We start from the raw sequence: 16,986 nt of genomic DNA, 5'->3' as shown, positions 1-16,986 counted from the left end.
AGTCCTATATATATTTTTGTTATATCATAATCTGCGCGACCCCATCGTTGACTGTCTTTGATGACGTTTGCAGGGCGTTCCAAATGAGCGGTTATTGTCAGTTAAGTCCACTTCAACTGATATACCGTGCTCAGGGAGTAGGGAGCAGTGAACACTACGTAGGGACCCTGTCGAATGGAACGCACCTTTGCTGAGACACTATTTCCCACAATTCAACACGATAAGGGGATAGAGCTCGGGCGTAGACGTTATGGAATGGTGCATTGTGGGTAACGGCGGCCATTTTAGAGGCAACGCAAAAGCCGGTTTGGAATAAGGTAATAGCGTAGCCGGCCGGTCTCCACCGGCACCGAGAAAGAAAGAGAAAGTTATGGAGCGTAACAAAAAAAAAAGTTGGCTATACTGTATACTGACAAACTTAATAATGAAGCCAAATGAAGCCAAACAACGCTACTTGAGATTATAGGTGGAATCGATCCCTATGAACAAAGTATGGAGTAAAGTTTACCAAGCCTCAGTTTCCCTGATGTTTTCTCCTACCTGATCTGTGGAGTGAGCGCTTACACCTCCGATCCAGGGCCGGATTAACAATTTCCTGTGCCCTCGGCAACAACATTCAAGCCCTTTATTGTTTATTTATTAATAAACAAGTGTTTTATTTATTTTTGTCACAGTCGGCTGCAAAGATGAGGTTGACGATGCTGACTGGCGATCTTCGCTGTAGTGAACGCGCCAGAGAGAAATGCACATTGCATACGGATTACATGCAGAGAGCAGTCTGTTTTCTTTCGTTTTGAATTGTTTGTTTAAAAGTAGACATTTCAATATAGATATATTTTTTAGGTATGTGAGGCAAGTAGACTAATGTTAATGTTATTTATTCAATCCAGGCAATTGGTTGATGAAACATTTATTAAAATTAAAATACAAATTAATGCAAAACGAAATTCATGTTAAAGAAAGGCTTTGTGCTTTCTGTTTGAAGTCTCTGCTCGGATCAATTTAAAAACTTGTCACTGGAGGCTCACTTGCAGTTCACAAATGGATGAGTGCAAGATCTGCAGATCTACAAAGTAAACACGGAGAAAACAATCGTTCGCACCGTTAACCAAGCATCAGTGGTGACACACACACACTGTCAGATTCTGTGAGGTATGAAGCTTGTCTATGCGGGTTTGTTACACTTCAGGAGTAATTTATCATACGTGCAATAATCCACTGTTTTCGTCCGGTAGTATATTGACAACCAGCGGCGACCCAAGCCATCCGACGAAAATGGGGAAAACTAACATGATTTATGAGGCGTTTGCCCTGTCGATCATGAGACCGATTACAGCAGTTCACAATACAGCAATACTAAACCATTTTCCAAAAAATAACCTAAATTAATGACCAAATGATCACCGTTACCTATTGCATACTATATGCTACTATACAGTACATCTACTTCCGTACCGTGATTCCCACAATGCATTGCGACGTGACGTAACGATCCAGAACTCTATAGAGCGCGAATGAAAAACAATGTCACCATGGCAACGGCGCACGCAAGATATATTTATATATATACCGTTATATCTATATTTGAATAAACAAATGTGTTGTGTAGTGTTTTGTTCTCTTTTATTTTCACATATAAATGTAAAAAGTAAATAAATATGACAAGCAAGTGTTTTTATTATCTTTTTTTAAATCAAATAACACAATAAACGTGAAAAATACATACATACAATTGTTACATACAATTCATACAGCCAAAAAAGGAAATATTAAAGATGGGTAGGTAATGTGTATGACGAAATTGTCCGAGCTCTCTGGTGCGTGATAATTATGTCAGTGTCCGATTTCGCTCACTCATTTTCGTTCACTCTTTGCTGATGTAGTGCACTCAACTGCCATTCACTATGTAGGGATTAGTGAATGAGTGAACAAGTGAGCGGTTTCAGACACAGCACAGTCTGGTACCGGAAGTGGGCGCGGCAAGGCATTGCCCTACTTCCGTGTTTTGGAACATTTTAAAGTTTAAAACAACGTTATTATAAAGACTTTGGGTAACACTTTAGAATACTGTATCTTACTTACTGCATAACTAATAAGGAATTATTGAGGAACTAATAGATAATTATTTATTAACACTTAAGTCACTACTGTTAACTACTAAGGAAGATGTGTTAACTAATTAGTATGTAATAGAATTGTATGATTGTGTTAAGTTTAAGTTAGTTAATCAATAACTAATGAATAATGTCATTACTCTTGAAGAACTATTATTAATTATCTATTAATTAATGTGCAAGAAAAATACCTAAGAAGTAACTACTAATGAACAGTCATACACAGTGGTTACTACAATAAACCGTTTTATTTTAGCAGTGGACTGGTGGATGAAGTACACAAATAAAGTACATGAGTAAAAGTACAGATAACCCAATAAAATATTACTCCAGTAAAATGATAAACTATTGGCCTATTCATTTTCAAAATTACCTTAGTAAATATACAAAGGTAATTACTTGAAAAGTAAAAAGCACTGATCAATGTTTTTTTATTTTATTATCTAGCCAGTTTTAGTCATTCTTCAGCACTAATAAGTAAGATAAGTGCAGACATTTACTAGGCTATATATTGATCTGCAAATAAGTAAACTTTTTATTTAATTAGCAAAATGTATCATAATGTATGATAACTTATCTATTTTACAAAGGTTTAGATAATACCGTTAATAATGTGTTTTTTACAGTAAGTTTGATTTGAGTCAGAAGTATGTGGTAATTCTGTATTAATTACTAATGAGTTCCCTATATTCTCACTTTAGAATACTGTTCCAGGTTCCAAGTAATTCCTGAAGAATTATCTAATAATTATTTGTTAATTACCAATTAATTTCCTTATATGTTCACTTTAGAATACTGTTTCAGGTTATAAGTAGCCTAATTCCTGGATAATTATTTGATAATTATTTATTAATTACTAATGAGTTCCCTATATTCTCACTTTAGAATACTGTTCCAGGTTCCAAGTAATTCCTGAAGAATTATCTAATAATTATTTGTTAATTATCAATTAATTTCCTTATATGTTCACTTTAGAATACTGTTTCAGGTTATAAGTAGCCTAATTCCTGGATAATTATTTGATAATTATTTATTAATTACTAATGAGTTCCCTATATTCTCACTTTAGAATACTGTTCCAGGTTCTTAGTAATTCCTGCAGAATTATTTGATAATTATTTATGAATTACTAATAAGTTCCCTATATTTTCAGTTTCCCTCAGTCATTGCCTCAAACATGAATTTACTCAATGGCATTCTATGCTGAGGAAAACAGACACACACAGTACTGTATATAAAATATAAAAACTAATCTGAGGTTAGTTTTGTATGACTGTTCATTAGTAGTTACTTCTTAGTTATTTTTCTTGAACCTTAAAGGGATAGTTCACTTTGAAATTAATTTTTGGTATGTTTTAGCTTACCTCAAAGGCATCCAAGATGTAGGTGTCTTTTTTTCCGGAGTAGTTTCAATTTTGATATTTTTAGGTCAAACCGTTCTTGTCTGTCAGTCATATAATGCAGGTCTATGGTCACGGTCTCAAAGCAGCATGCACAAAGTCCAAATTAAACAATTCCCCATCGTCCAAATTAAACAATTCCCCATCGTAAGTACACATTGATGTCTTAAGACACGAAACGAGCGGTTTGTGTGAGAAAACGAACAGTATTTATATAGTTTTCGTCCTCCTGTAAACACACACACCCAAATGATCAGAGGACGCGGTTGCTTCGGTCTGCGCAAGCGCCGGAAAGCGACGGAAAAGGTCAGAGGGCGCGGGCGGTTCGATCTGCGCAAGCGCCGGAAAGCGCGCGTGTACGTCACTCATTGTTTACACAGAATAGATTGTAGGTAAGACGGCTAATCGAAATGGTTCTAATTTGCGCTTATCCAGGATGTTTAAACCGACGTTTAAAAACGTCAGGATGTTTAAAAAAAGAAAACAATTACGTATGCTCGCGAGATTACACGAGATTATACGAGATAATTTCCGGCGCTTGCGCAGATCGAACCGCCCGCGCCCTCTGACCTTTTCCGGCGCTTTCCGGCGCTTGCGCAGACCGAAGCACCCGCGTCCTCTGATCATTTGGGTGTGTGTGTTTACAAGAGGACGAAAACTATATAAATACTGTTCGTTTTCTCACACAAACCGCTCGTTTCGTGTCTTAAGACATCAATGTGTACTTACGATGGGGAATTGTTTAATTTGGACGATGGGGAATTGTTTAATTTGGACTTTGTGCATGCTGTTTTGAGACTGTGACCATAGACCTGCATTATATGACTGACAGACAAGAACGGTTTGACCTAAAAATATCAAAATTGAAACTACTCCGGAAAAAAAGACACCTACATCTTGGATGCCTTTGAGGTAAGCTAAAACATACCAAAAATTAATTTCAAAGTGAACTATCCCTTTAATTAGTAGATAATTAGTAGTAGTTCTTCAAGAGTTATGACAGAATTCATTATTTATTGATTAACTAACTGTTACTTAACACAATCATAAAAATATATTACATACTGATTAGTTAACACATCTTCCTTAGTAATTAACAGTAGTGAAGAAGTAGTTAATGAATAATTACCTATTAGTTCTTCAATAATTACTTATTAGTTATGCAGTAAGTAAGATACAGTATTCTAAAGTGTTACCATGATTCCTTTTGATATCCATGGTTTCTCAACGTATTTTTTTGTTTCTGTTTTCTTTACTAGAGGACAATGTTTGTCATATAATCCTGATATGATTGTCAGAAATGTTTCATAGGCCCGATTAACATCACTCACATAAACTTTTTTCCAGTCTTGTCTTAAAAGGTCTTGTTTAAAAGAGTTTACAGCATCTTGTTTTTTTTTTCTTTTCATCATAATTGTTGTACTATCTTTATTCTTCTGCATACAGTTTTGAATAATAGCAAAGACTGGCAGGTGGTCACTTATGTCAGTTATTATTAGGCCACTTGTAACCGATCTGTCAATAACGTTTGTAAATATGTTGTCAATTAGTGTGGCACTGTGTGTTGTTATTCTAGTTGGTCGTGTAATTGTAGGGTATAAGCTGTTGCTATACATTAAATTGATAAATTCTGTAGTTGAATTATGTTGTTGTGGGTTTAACAAATCAATATTGAGATCACCACAAACAGAATTTTCTTGTTGTTATGTCTATTATATAGCTCCTTAATCTTTTCTCTAAATGTATCAATACAAGATCCTGGTTTTCTGTATATACAGCTTATCTGAATATTTCTTTCTTTCTCTCTCTCAATTTCTACTGTGACACACTCCATAATGTTGATCATTGCAAATGACATGTTACTGACAACTTTACATTTATACATTTTATCAATGAATAGTGCAGCCCCCCTCCCTTAGATTGAGTCCTATTAATATAAAACATTTCATATCCCTCAATTCCAGTCGTGTCAATTTGCTCTTCATCAAGCCAGGTTTCTGAAATTGCAATTACTGTGAATTTCCTTTCTAATTCTTTTAAACAATGCTTAATTTCTGCTAGATTCGAATTAAGACTCCTACTATTAAAATGTATGATTGCTATTAATCCATATATTGTTCTTGTGTAATATTCACATTGATTTTGCATGTCCTTATAAAAGTTATTTTCAGGATCAATTTCATTTTCAATGTCTTTTGACTCATAATCAGTATTTTTTTCGTACTTTGTAAGTAGATGATTTATGTTTAAGCTCATAAATTCGTCATGAATCCAAATGTTTCCATGGCTGCAATGTTAAATGTTAATTGCTAACCTAGTTTTTCATTTGTAAACAAAGCTTTGTGCTTCACTCGTGTCATAATATTCACATAAAACAGCATTCACATACAAAAAAATGTGTTTTGGCAGACCACCGCCAGTGCTACTCAGCCATGGTGGTGCGGTTGTCAAGTTTACCGGCACAGCCTTATATGTCTGCTTTATGTTACTCTATTGTATTTAACAATATTTAACAATGTATTTATATTTAGAGATAGAGATAATTACATCCTGGCCTGTAATAAGGTCTATCCTGAATGTTCAAGGACAAAGTTTTTGCACTACCCTTCTAAGTTTTTGCACTTCAGTTAATGTGTAGAAGATGTGAACATTAAATAGAATTAAATCTTATTTTCCTCATTTTTTGTAATGCCTTTGAATAATATGGGGGACGTGAATCGCAATACATCGCAGAATCGAATTGCAATACTTGCTGTATCGCAATATGTTAAGAATCGCAGTAATATTGAATTGTGGCCCAAATATTGCAATATGAATCATCACATTTTTGCCAATTCCCACCCTATGAGCACATCTGATCTTTTCTGAAAGGTGGTTCCAGCTGCGGCTGGCATAGTATCTAAAAGTGGACTCGCCATGCTTGGAGTGAACTTAGCTGATGTGATTCTAATGATCTGAGTGATATGTTAGGTTTATATTTAGTGAGCATATCTGCAATGTATTTAGGTCCTTGGTCATTGATTGATTTATATACCAGTAGCAATACTTTAAAATCAATCCTAAATGTAACTGGGAACCAATGTAAAGACCTGAGGACTGGTGTGATATGTTCATATTTTCTGGTTCTGCTCAGAATCCTGGCTTGACTTGATTTTTAGTTGTTTGACCCCTACCATCAAGGTATGTGTTCACCTTGAGAACTTCATATTTTTTTCCGAATGCAATGACTTTAGTTTTGTCTTTGTTTAACTGAAGAAAGTTTTGGCACATAACTGTTGACTTCATCAATGCATTGGAGAAAGGGAGTCAATGGGGCTGTAATCATTAGGTGATAGGGCTAAGTAGATCTGTGTGTCGTCTGCATAGCTTTGGTAAGCGATTTGGTTCTTTCTCATTATTTGGCTCATTGGGAGCATATACAGGCTGAACAGGAGAGGTGCAAGAATTTAGCCTTGAGGGACTCTGCAGGTCATATGGATGTCCACTCAGATTTTTGGTCACCTATACTCACATAATAACCACTCCCAAGTATTACCCAAACCATTTTAGGACTATCCTTGAAAGCCCGAGTCAGTTTTCCAGTCTGTCAAGAGATATGTTGTGATTGACAGTGTCAAATGCAGCACTGAGGTCGAGTAGTACCAGAATTTATGTTTTGTCTGTATCAGTATTTAACCGCATATTGTTCATTATCTTTGAGCGCTGTCTCTGTGCTGTGATGTGGTTGGAAACCAGATTGAAAATTGTCAAAGTATCCATTTGAGATTTAATAATTTGTTCATCTGATTGAAGACAACTTTTTCAATGAACTTGCCTATTAAAAGGAAGATTTGAGATTGGTCTGTAATTGCTCAATATGTTGCTATCCAGATTGCTCTTTTTCAGGAGGGGCTTGACGATTGCAGTTTTAAGGGACTTTGGAAAAGTGAAAAGTGAGCAATTTACAACTTCTAGGAGATCTGCTTCTAAGCTTTTGAAAAAGGAAGTGGGGTGTGTGTCAAGGGTGCAGGTTGATGTTTTAAGGTGCTGTACGTTTTCTTCCAAAATTGTACTATTCATTTCCTCGAAATCAGACACAGTAACTTTCTGAGGATGTGGTCTGATCTGTCTGACCTCCGTGCCACACGAGGATGTGCTGATCTCCTTTCTGATATTATTGATTTTCTCAGAGAATAAGGTAGCAAACTCACTGCATTTGCTGTCTGAGAGCATTTCACTGGGAATCTGGCTTGGGTGGTTTGTTAGACTCAGTAGCAAAAAGTATGTGTTTGTTATTTATGTTTCTGTTTATAATATTTGAGAAGAAACTCTGTCTAGCTTTGCCTAGTTCCACATTGAAAGCATGTAGGCTGTCTTTATAGATGTTATAATAGACTTCAAGTTTTGTCTTCTGCCACATGCGCTCTGCTTTTCTGCATTGTCTTTTCATATTTTGCACTGCTGTTGAGTTTCTCCAAGGTGCTTTTTGTCTGCCAATCTTCTTCATGACTTTCACAGGAGCAATATCATCAATTACACTCTGTACTTTTGAGTTAAAGGACTCAAGGAGAGAATCTACAGAGTCCGCAGATATGCTTGGTGTTAAAGATATGGCATTCATAATAGCCCACTAGTGTTCTCATTTAAGCATCTCTTCTTGACAGACACAGATATAGCTTCAATAGTAGGAGAGATTAATATATCAAATAAAATACAGAAATTATCAGACAGTGCTACATCCTTAATAACAATCGATGAAATGTTTAGACCCTTACTGATAAGTACATCTAGAGTATACAGCTACACCCCCACCTCTCTTAACAGCTCTGCAGACACTCATAAAAGTAAAGTTAGGAGGGGCTGTTTCATCGAAGACTGTTGCACTGCAGCTGTCTTCTAGCCGAGTTTCATTTAAAAGCATAAAATCCAGGTTGTTTGTGGTTAAGTCATTGACTAGTAGTGATTTATTTTTAAGTGATTGGATTTTCAACGTGCTAACTTGACAGTATTATTTTTTACCCTCACAGCAATCTTAGTTTGACATGGAACAGGCAGCAGATTAGATTGGTTTGCTGTACGGCTCTAGAAGACTTACTAGCATGTAATATAACAGAAATAGACTATATATACAGGAAGATACAGGAACACTGGGTTCCCTGCTTGTTCTGTAAACATTTGAGAAAGTTACTGTTATCATAGCGGGGACCCGACACACATCACTGAGTGCTGGTATCAGTTGTTTTTGGTTCACCTAGAGCAGATGGAGGAGGGTGTGGAACCTGGCGTTGTGGCAGAGGCCGAAGAGCTCTCGCAGGACAAGCTGGGCCCGCAGGCTTTCATCTCCTTTTTGGTTGATTTCTGGGGGCTCGCAGCAAAAGAGTGGGATAGTTTAGTTCCAGCAAACACCAGTTCCTCCAATTTCTTGGTGAAGCTCAGAATTGGGGAAGCTGGAGATAGGAATAACGTGTCTGGTGAAGAGGGACTGTTGGTCTGGTGTTACCGGAAGCTGTGATGTGTTGTCCTGGTTTTCCTGGCTGTTTTCAAGAGAGTCATCCTTGGGTGCTGAAACTTCAAGCACTTCTAATCCGTCACAGTATGTCTGTGGTGAGCTCTGTGGGCAGGGCTCAGCTGAGATTGCGTCTGTGAGCAGAGTTATCATTGTCCTTGTGTGATATGTCAACCGCATGTCCATTCAGGTGCTGAAGTGAAGTCCTGTGTTCATTTATACTCTTTCCAGGTGTGTGTGTGACATTCAGGTTGAGTGGATTGGCACTGCTGAAGGATGATGGAGGGAGAAGTAAATGTTGTCCTTTAGCACTCTTGTTTGTTTGGGTGGAGGCCATCCTAATGAAACAGTTCTCTGACTTCAGTTAAGATTGAAGTTGTCAATGAAGTTTTCTTGTTTTATGTTGCAGGTTTTTTGCAGCCAAGTATTAAGCCCAAGCAACCGTGAAAACCGATTTGTTCCACTGTAAAAATTAATACGCTATATCTAATCAATAAAATTATGGCAACAGATTACAAGCAATATTATTAATTAAATTTAACAAATTAGAATTGAGTAATAATTAATCAAATTAATTCCTTAAAAGGAAACCATTTAAAATGAGTAAAATTTACACACAAAAAAAATGTTAAACCATTTTTTTTATTATTGCCAACATTGAAGACACCTGATGTTAACAAACAGAATCACTGAAGGAGAAAACCGTAATTTTAAGTAACCATTATGGTGATCAGTGTTTGTTTTAGTTGTTCTCTTGACCTTAAAGCATTGACTTTAGATTTTGTTTGGCTGCTGTACCTGAGTTATAACAGCCAGATGAACAAAGAGAAAAGGTGATCTGATGGTGTTGGTTGTGTTTTAAAGGGATACTCCACCGTTTTTTCTTATTAAACTATGCTATTCCCTTAAAGGAGCCGTATGTAAGATTGTGGCCAAAACTGGTACTGCAATCACTTTCAAATTACTGTAGAGCGGTGTATCCCCTGGCCGTATTACTGTTGTCAGTGATATAAGTATTTGAAATGAACATGATTTCTTAATGTCTAGTGACATATCAGGGCCATTTTATGATTAATTGAAATATATTTCTTACATACAGCTCCTTTAACTAAGACGAGTTGATACATACCTCTCTCATCTCAGTGTGTGCACTTAATCGCTCTGGCGCGCGGTGACACTTTGATCGCACTTAGCTTAGCCCAGTATAGTCAATGGTATCTAAAAGCAATGAATTTAGAAGTGACCAAACACATCAACGTTTTCCCTATTTAAAAACAGTTACACGAGTAGTTATACGACCTAGTATGGTGGCACAAAATAAAACGTGGCACTTTTCTAAGCGGGTTAAAAAGGATAACTATAATGTATGGCGGAATAGCACTTTTGGAAGTACTTCGACTCGGCGCAGTAAAAAGTCACGCCTGATCCTCTTCCTCTTGACAGAAGTGAGGGGAAGAGGATCACGCTTGACAATTCAAATCAATTGCAATACTTCATATGTAGTTTACAGACTAGTATGTCCATGTGGTTGCTTTAACATTGGGAGAACTAAGCGTAAATTAAAGGTAAGACTTGCAGAGCATAAATACGCAATAAGATCTGGAAATCCTTAATATCCTATGGCAGTACATTATAAAGATGCAAACCATGGAAGTTGTTACTCTCTTAAAATTATAGGCATAGAGCATATTGAAAACTCAATTAGTGATAGGCTAAAGAAACTCTTGCAAAGAGAATCATTTTGGATTTACACATTGAAAGCTACATGCTTCCCTGGTCTAAATGGAGAACTAGATTTTGTTCCTTTTGTTGTAAAGTTTTTCTTTCTTCAAAGCAGAGACCAGGAGACAGTTGGGATCACGTTCAATGGAAGTTATTCTTTATTGAGAACTCTGCTGTATGTTGCTGTAGTACTTCCAACATGATCTAATCTAACATAACTTTACATGGTATCTTATAGGCTTTTTAGGAGGAGGGACTTTTGGGGGTGGAGACAAATTCAAACAAAGCATGTAAATGAGTATACAGGTTAAGGAACCCACCCCAGACCGGCAGTCTCAATCCAATCAGCATAACCACTCAAATGCATATGTGCTAATCCAATCAGCCAAACGATTCAACGTCTGGACTGTGGTTCTTGCTCCAAGAGCCATTAAAGACAATAGGTTAGCGTCTCCGTGATCTGACTCATTTAACTTACAAAGGAAAAACAGGTCGGGCAGGAATATCTTGCTATAAACTCAATAATCACTTTCTCAGTTTATATACTATCTAAATTAAAACCTCAAATGCTAAAATCAGTATTCTTCACCATGATGTTATGTAAGGAAGCATATCTGAAAACATATTCTTAAATTTTAATCCTTCACTTTCTTATAATTTAACACTTCCTTTAAAGGAGCTGTATATAAGAAATCTATTTCAATTAATCATAAAATGGCCCTGATATGTCACTAGACATTAAGAAATCATGTTCATTTCAAATACTTATATCACTGACAACAGTAGTATGGCTAGGATATTGTCATTTAAAAAGTGGACTTGCAGCCCTCAACTGATGTTGATGTTGTCATTTTGTGTTTTGGCCTGACGCGCCTCCCTCCACCTATCTACCAATCACGAAGTCAGTAGTGTTTCGGGATCCGGGTTGCCAGCTTTGCTCTAACCTACCCTAACTCTAGTCGGATAAAAATGTCTAACGTTACTAAATCAAAAAGACCTCGTTATAATTCAGAAATTCGTCGTGACAAAGTCCGAAATAAAACCAGAATTTGTATTGGAGATGCTTTTGAAAGATGGAGATGGCTGAAATCGGAGAAGAATTTGAAAACAGACGCCAACGTTGCTAATTTTCTCCTGGACAGGTAAGATTCATCTATGCTTGGCTAACTTGTACTTGATGTCAATGGACATTTCATATATTCATGACAGTCGAACAAAGTTTTGCATGTTCGTGCAAAGTAACGTAACATTAGCTCACATGGACGTATGCTAACATTAGCAATGCATTATAGGAGCCCGTTTCTCTGTCATTTTGCTGAGACGCTGAGGAAAACAACATCAGCACGCCCATTATGGCAATTTGAAACGTAATTGAGACAGCCTCAGAAAAAATGATTCGTCATTCGTTCTTCACGTACAGTATATCGTGGACTAAGTTACACATGCTGCAAGTTGACCTGTATGACCATTGCTAATGTAATTTAGTTACTCTAACAATATTTTCTGATGGGACTGAAAACAACCCTGTGATAGCCATTGGTGATATTGAATTTGTCCCGCGTTATCATTGCTGTGGCAAATGTTTTGGTTATTTGTTAGCCTACTTATGACAAAAACTTTAGTACTTGTAAATCAAGGTTTTTTTTTTATCTTTACGATTATATTTAACTAATGACAATTAGTACATTTTTTAAATACATAATTACTTATCAAAATATCTCTCATGTAGCATAAACATAATTAACAGAAAAAAAACTTACTGTGTACGTCTAGTCGTCACTTGCCATTGGAAGCTCATTGAAGCAGCCTACGTTTCTGCTGAATACTGCAGCTTATCTGGCAACCTCGAGTCAGGGGGTAGGGGGAGGGGATACACTGCTCTACAGTATTTTTAAAGTGATTGCAGTACCAGTTTTGACCACAATCCTACATACGGTTCCTTTAAGCTTAGTTGCTTTTAGGGCTGACTTCTAATAGTCGAGGATTCGACGATTCGATTCGGAGAGGTCTGATTCGACTATGAACCTCATAGTCGAATACATGGGCATCAGTATGGTTTGAAATGTGCTGGGGACAGAGACGCATTCGCATTTTCAGAAGGGCTGGGTACAAAAAAAATATTTTCCGCTTTCGCGCAGGTCATGTTTTGAAAGACGATGTCCTGTAGCTTACTAATGTAAATAAATAAAAATGTATTCAAAAATCTGCTTCACATTTTCAGCAGGGCTGCGGAACAGCTGTGGGTTGACTCCACACGGTTCTCATGGGCTTTATATATAGGCTAAGTCCTAACGTGAAAAAAGCTTAACGTGGTTTAATGTACCTAAACAATGATTACCAAATTTCCCTCTCATATTGCTCCTCATAACCACTGAAAATGGTCAAAAAATCGAACCCAGAGTCCAATTATTATGGACGTTATCTGATATTAAGCATTTCTGCTTCACATTTTCAGCAGGGCAGCGGAGCGGCTGTGAGTTGACTCCACACGGTTCTCATGGGCGTGAAAAAGCTTTACGTGGTTTAATGTACCTAAACAACGATCATCAAATTTCTCTCTCATATTGCTCCTCATGTTTATGAAATGTTATGATATATGTGTGATATGTTTTGTTCATCTGGCTTTAAATGAATAAAAGGTATTTGTTACCATGTTTTTCTTTTAGTTTTTTTTTAGCTCTTTTGTTTGAAATGGAAAAAATCTAGCTGCTATCTAAAAAAAAAAAAAAAAAAAAAAAGGTTAGACTATCAGTCGACTACGGCAAAATCTAACGAATCAAATTCGACTATGAAAATCCTTAGTCGAAAACAGCCCTAGTTGCTTTATATCTGTAGTAGAAAGTGTCTTTAATTTAATTTAAAAATTTTTTTTTCTTGTTTAACTTTTGTAGAAATATATGCATTTTCTCTGTAGTAAAATTTATCAGGATTAACGATTGTAAGCAATTTTTGTGATACTAGTCATTTAATCATGTGACTTGCTACCTGCTCAACCTAAGCAGCTGGTATTGATTACTGGTCTTAACAAGGAAGTGAGCTGATTGTCAAACACTTCAAGCCCTGACGAAGGCCTTGTTGGCTGAAACGCGTAGGCATGTTTTTATTAGACTAGCCATGGATAAATAAAGGCTTTTTAACCTTCATCCTCCTGAGTGCCTCAGACTCTTATCTCAAGATATATGTGGATCCCTTCACTGAAGAGCACCGGAGGTATTTACACACTTTTACACCCAAGAAGCACTCCCAGCATTTTTCTGCTTTTTGTATCAAAATTTAATTAATAATATTGCCTGTAATCTGTTGCCACAATTTTATTGATTAGATATAGCATAATCATTTTTACAGTGGAATTGGTCCACTGATGAACGTCTGAACTTTCAGTCTTCTAACTGAAGTCCCTCTTGAGCAGTTCTGACTGCTCTTTCTGAGTATAATTTTTCCCCACATGAATGATAAGTCGATTTGCAGTCTTAAGTTTCATCAGAATGTTCTGAAGTTCCCTCTTTACATCAGAAATTGTTGCTTGTGGAAGGCAGCACGTAGTTGTATCCCTGCTGCTAATGTTTCTGATTATGGAGTCCCCCACTATCAGAGTCCTGGGCTCGGCTGCGCTCTGAGCTGAGAGCCGCTGTCTGCTCGACCTTGAGCACCAGTTACCAGTTTTAGCTGGCTGACTCGGTATGTGTTCAATCACATTCATTTCGTTTGGGGATTCCTCATCTACATTCATTAGTACTTCAAATCTAGATGTATAGGCGGTGGTAGGAAACTGTATGCTGAGGGCGTCCATGACAAAGCTTTGTTGTGTGTTCCGTCTGGTTTGGTAGTCCCGCAAATAACTTTGTTTCAAGAACTGCAATCCTTTGTAAAAGTCTGTGGCAGTTTGTGCAGCAAGTAGATTCTTGAACTAGAAGAGGCATTTTCTTTCTTATCCTTTTGAATGTTAGCAGCTGTGTTTTCCCTTCTCTGGAATGTAAGCTGATGGCAGTGGGAGGCTGGTCGGATAGGAAATCCACTTTTTTGTAGTAATCTTCCAGTCACAAAAGTTTTTAGTTTTAACGTTGATGCCAAGTGATTTAGCACTGTGCTGATTTGCTGAAGTTAAAATTAGGAGATAAAATATAAGAGCAATAGAGCAAAGTGTGGAGCAGTAAGCAAGAGTGTCCGAACCGTAGCTAAGCAGGAAGCAGTAATTAACTTTGCTGCAGTAATTACGTAGCATTGCCTTTGCTGCTAATGCTACGTCTCTTACTGTTTGCAATTGTCACGGTATGGTGTTGGAAGAAGACAAGGGGAACAGGCAAGAATCCCAATATAAACTCTTTTACTAAATATTGCTTCAAGTTGGTACAGACAGGCAGGTAACACTCACACGCTAAATGCAAAGTAACATAAACGAGAACCGACCAGAGAGAACTAAATACAGACACTAATGAACTATAACGAGGTGAGGACAGGTGACACGGATGATGAAGACGATGAACGGGTGGGTAATTGAGGGAGTGAGTTCAGGTGTGGAGACAAGGAGGATTCTGGGAAGTGTAGTGAAGACGAAGACAGAATGGTGCAGACGATGACTGTGACAGCAATGTGTTTCTTCATTGGCATGTTCCTCATTTTGCTTTTCTCCTCTGACAACACATTTTTCCATTTTGATCCATAAATTAAAAACAAAAAATCGCTATTGATACTATTGGAATTCTGCCAAAGTGTTTGTTAATTTTGTTGCTTCAGTACATAGTAGGTGTGCGCATTTATGAAAATAATTTATGATCACCAAAATTATTTGATTTGACAAAAAACATTATAGTTCAAACTTATATTTGTTTAAACCATTTTAATTTACAACCCCAAATCAGAAAAAGTTGGGACACTGTACAAATTGTGAGTAAAAAAGGAATGGAATAATTTACAAATCTCATAAACTTATATTTTATTCACAATAGAATATAGATAACATATCAAATGTTGAAAGTGAGACATTTTGAAATGTCATGCCAAATATTGGCTCATTTTGGATTTCATGAGAGCTACACATTCCAAAAAAGTTGGTACAGGTAGCAATAAGAGGCCGGAAAAGTTAAATGTACATATAAGGAACAGCTGGAGGACCAATTTGCAACTTATTAGGTCATTTGGCAACATGATTGGGTATAAAAAGAGCCTCTCAGAGTGGCAGTGTCTCTCAGAAGTCAAGATGGGCAGAGGATCACCAATTCCCCCAATGCTGCAGCGAAAAATAGTGCCTCGCGCCGTTCTCCCACGCCCCTCAGCCTCAGCCTCAGCCTCAGCCAAGAGCGTCTGAACCAAAATTACACAGAACATGTATAATTTCTTTATTTTATGAAAGCAAACATTTTGTTGTTATTTTGAATGTACACTAAAATAGAACACAGTTTTAAATGATGTCTTACTCTTATCTGTATGACCATAAATGACGGAGTTGTTTCAGCTACTGTAAGTAAAAAACATTTGTTTTAATAAAATCCAAGTGATCACGCCAGCGCCTCACACAAACAACATATCAGTTCTAGCATTTCTAGCTGTATATTACAGGCCATTCATCCATCCTCAAACTAAATTGAGGTCATCCAAACATAGAAAAACTTATTTGGCTCAATTTAAATAGTCTGTTTTACAATATGTAGGCTTTGCCTCAGTGTGATGTAATTAAGCCAAATACTGTGTATAGACCAATCCGATCTCACGGCAATTCTTATGCATTTTATGAGGTGGCTAAATCGTACAACCTCACTTGTACAAATTCGTACGTATTAGCCACCTTGTAAAATACATACAAAACACGAGATCGGACTGGTATACACCAGTGGTTCTCAACTCCAGTCCTCGGGACCCACTGCTCTGCGCATTTTGTATGTCTCTCTAATCTGACACACTCAGTTCATGGAGTCTCTTCTAACTAGCTGATGATCTGATTCAGGTGTGTTAAATAAGGGAGACATACAAAATGTGCAAAGCAGTGGATCCCGAGGACTGGAGTAGTATAAACTAGAACAGTTCTATATAAAACAATAGTGGGATTAACATAAAAATGTATTGTGTTTTATGTAGACCTAACTGTTATGATTGGTTGCAGCAATGGAGGAAGCAGGATCAAAGTGTAGCAGTTTTTTTATTAAGCGAAATTGTACAAAAAAAAAAATCAGGATTCTTAAAAATAGAAACCAGAACAACCAACCTAAAGCAACAATAAGAACTGACAAATAACAAGACAGAACACAGGGTTTAAATAGACAAAACTGAT

General features: G+C 36.9%; 1 protein-coding gene across 1 annotated transcript in view; it reads left to right on the top strand.

The window, feature by feature from the left end:
* The window catches only part of LOC311094091 (C-type lectin domain family 4 member F-like), a 36,849-nt gene that overhangs the window by 18,856 nt on the left and 1,007 nt on the right, over positions 1-16,986 (top strand). The window lies entirely within an intron of this gene.

This window comes from Abramis brama (assembly GCF_963993115.1).
Source record: "Abramis brama genome assembly, chromosome: 12".
In the NCBI taxonomy this organism is placed as follows: Eukaryota; Metazoa; Chordata; class Actinopteri; order Cypriniformes; family Leuciscidae; genus Abramis; species Abramis brama.
The sequence above is the reverse complement of the archived record's forward strand: the minus strand, read 5'-3'. Positions and strand labels throughout refer to the sequence as shown.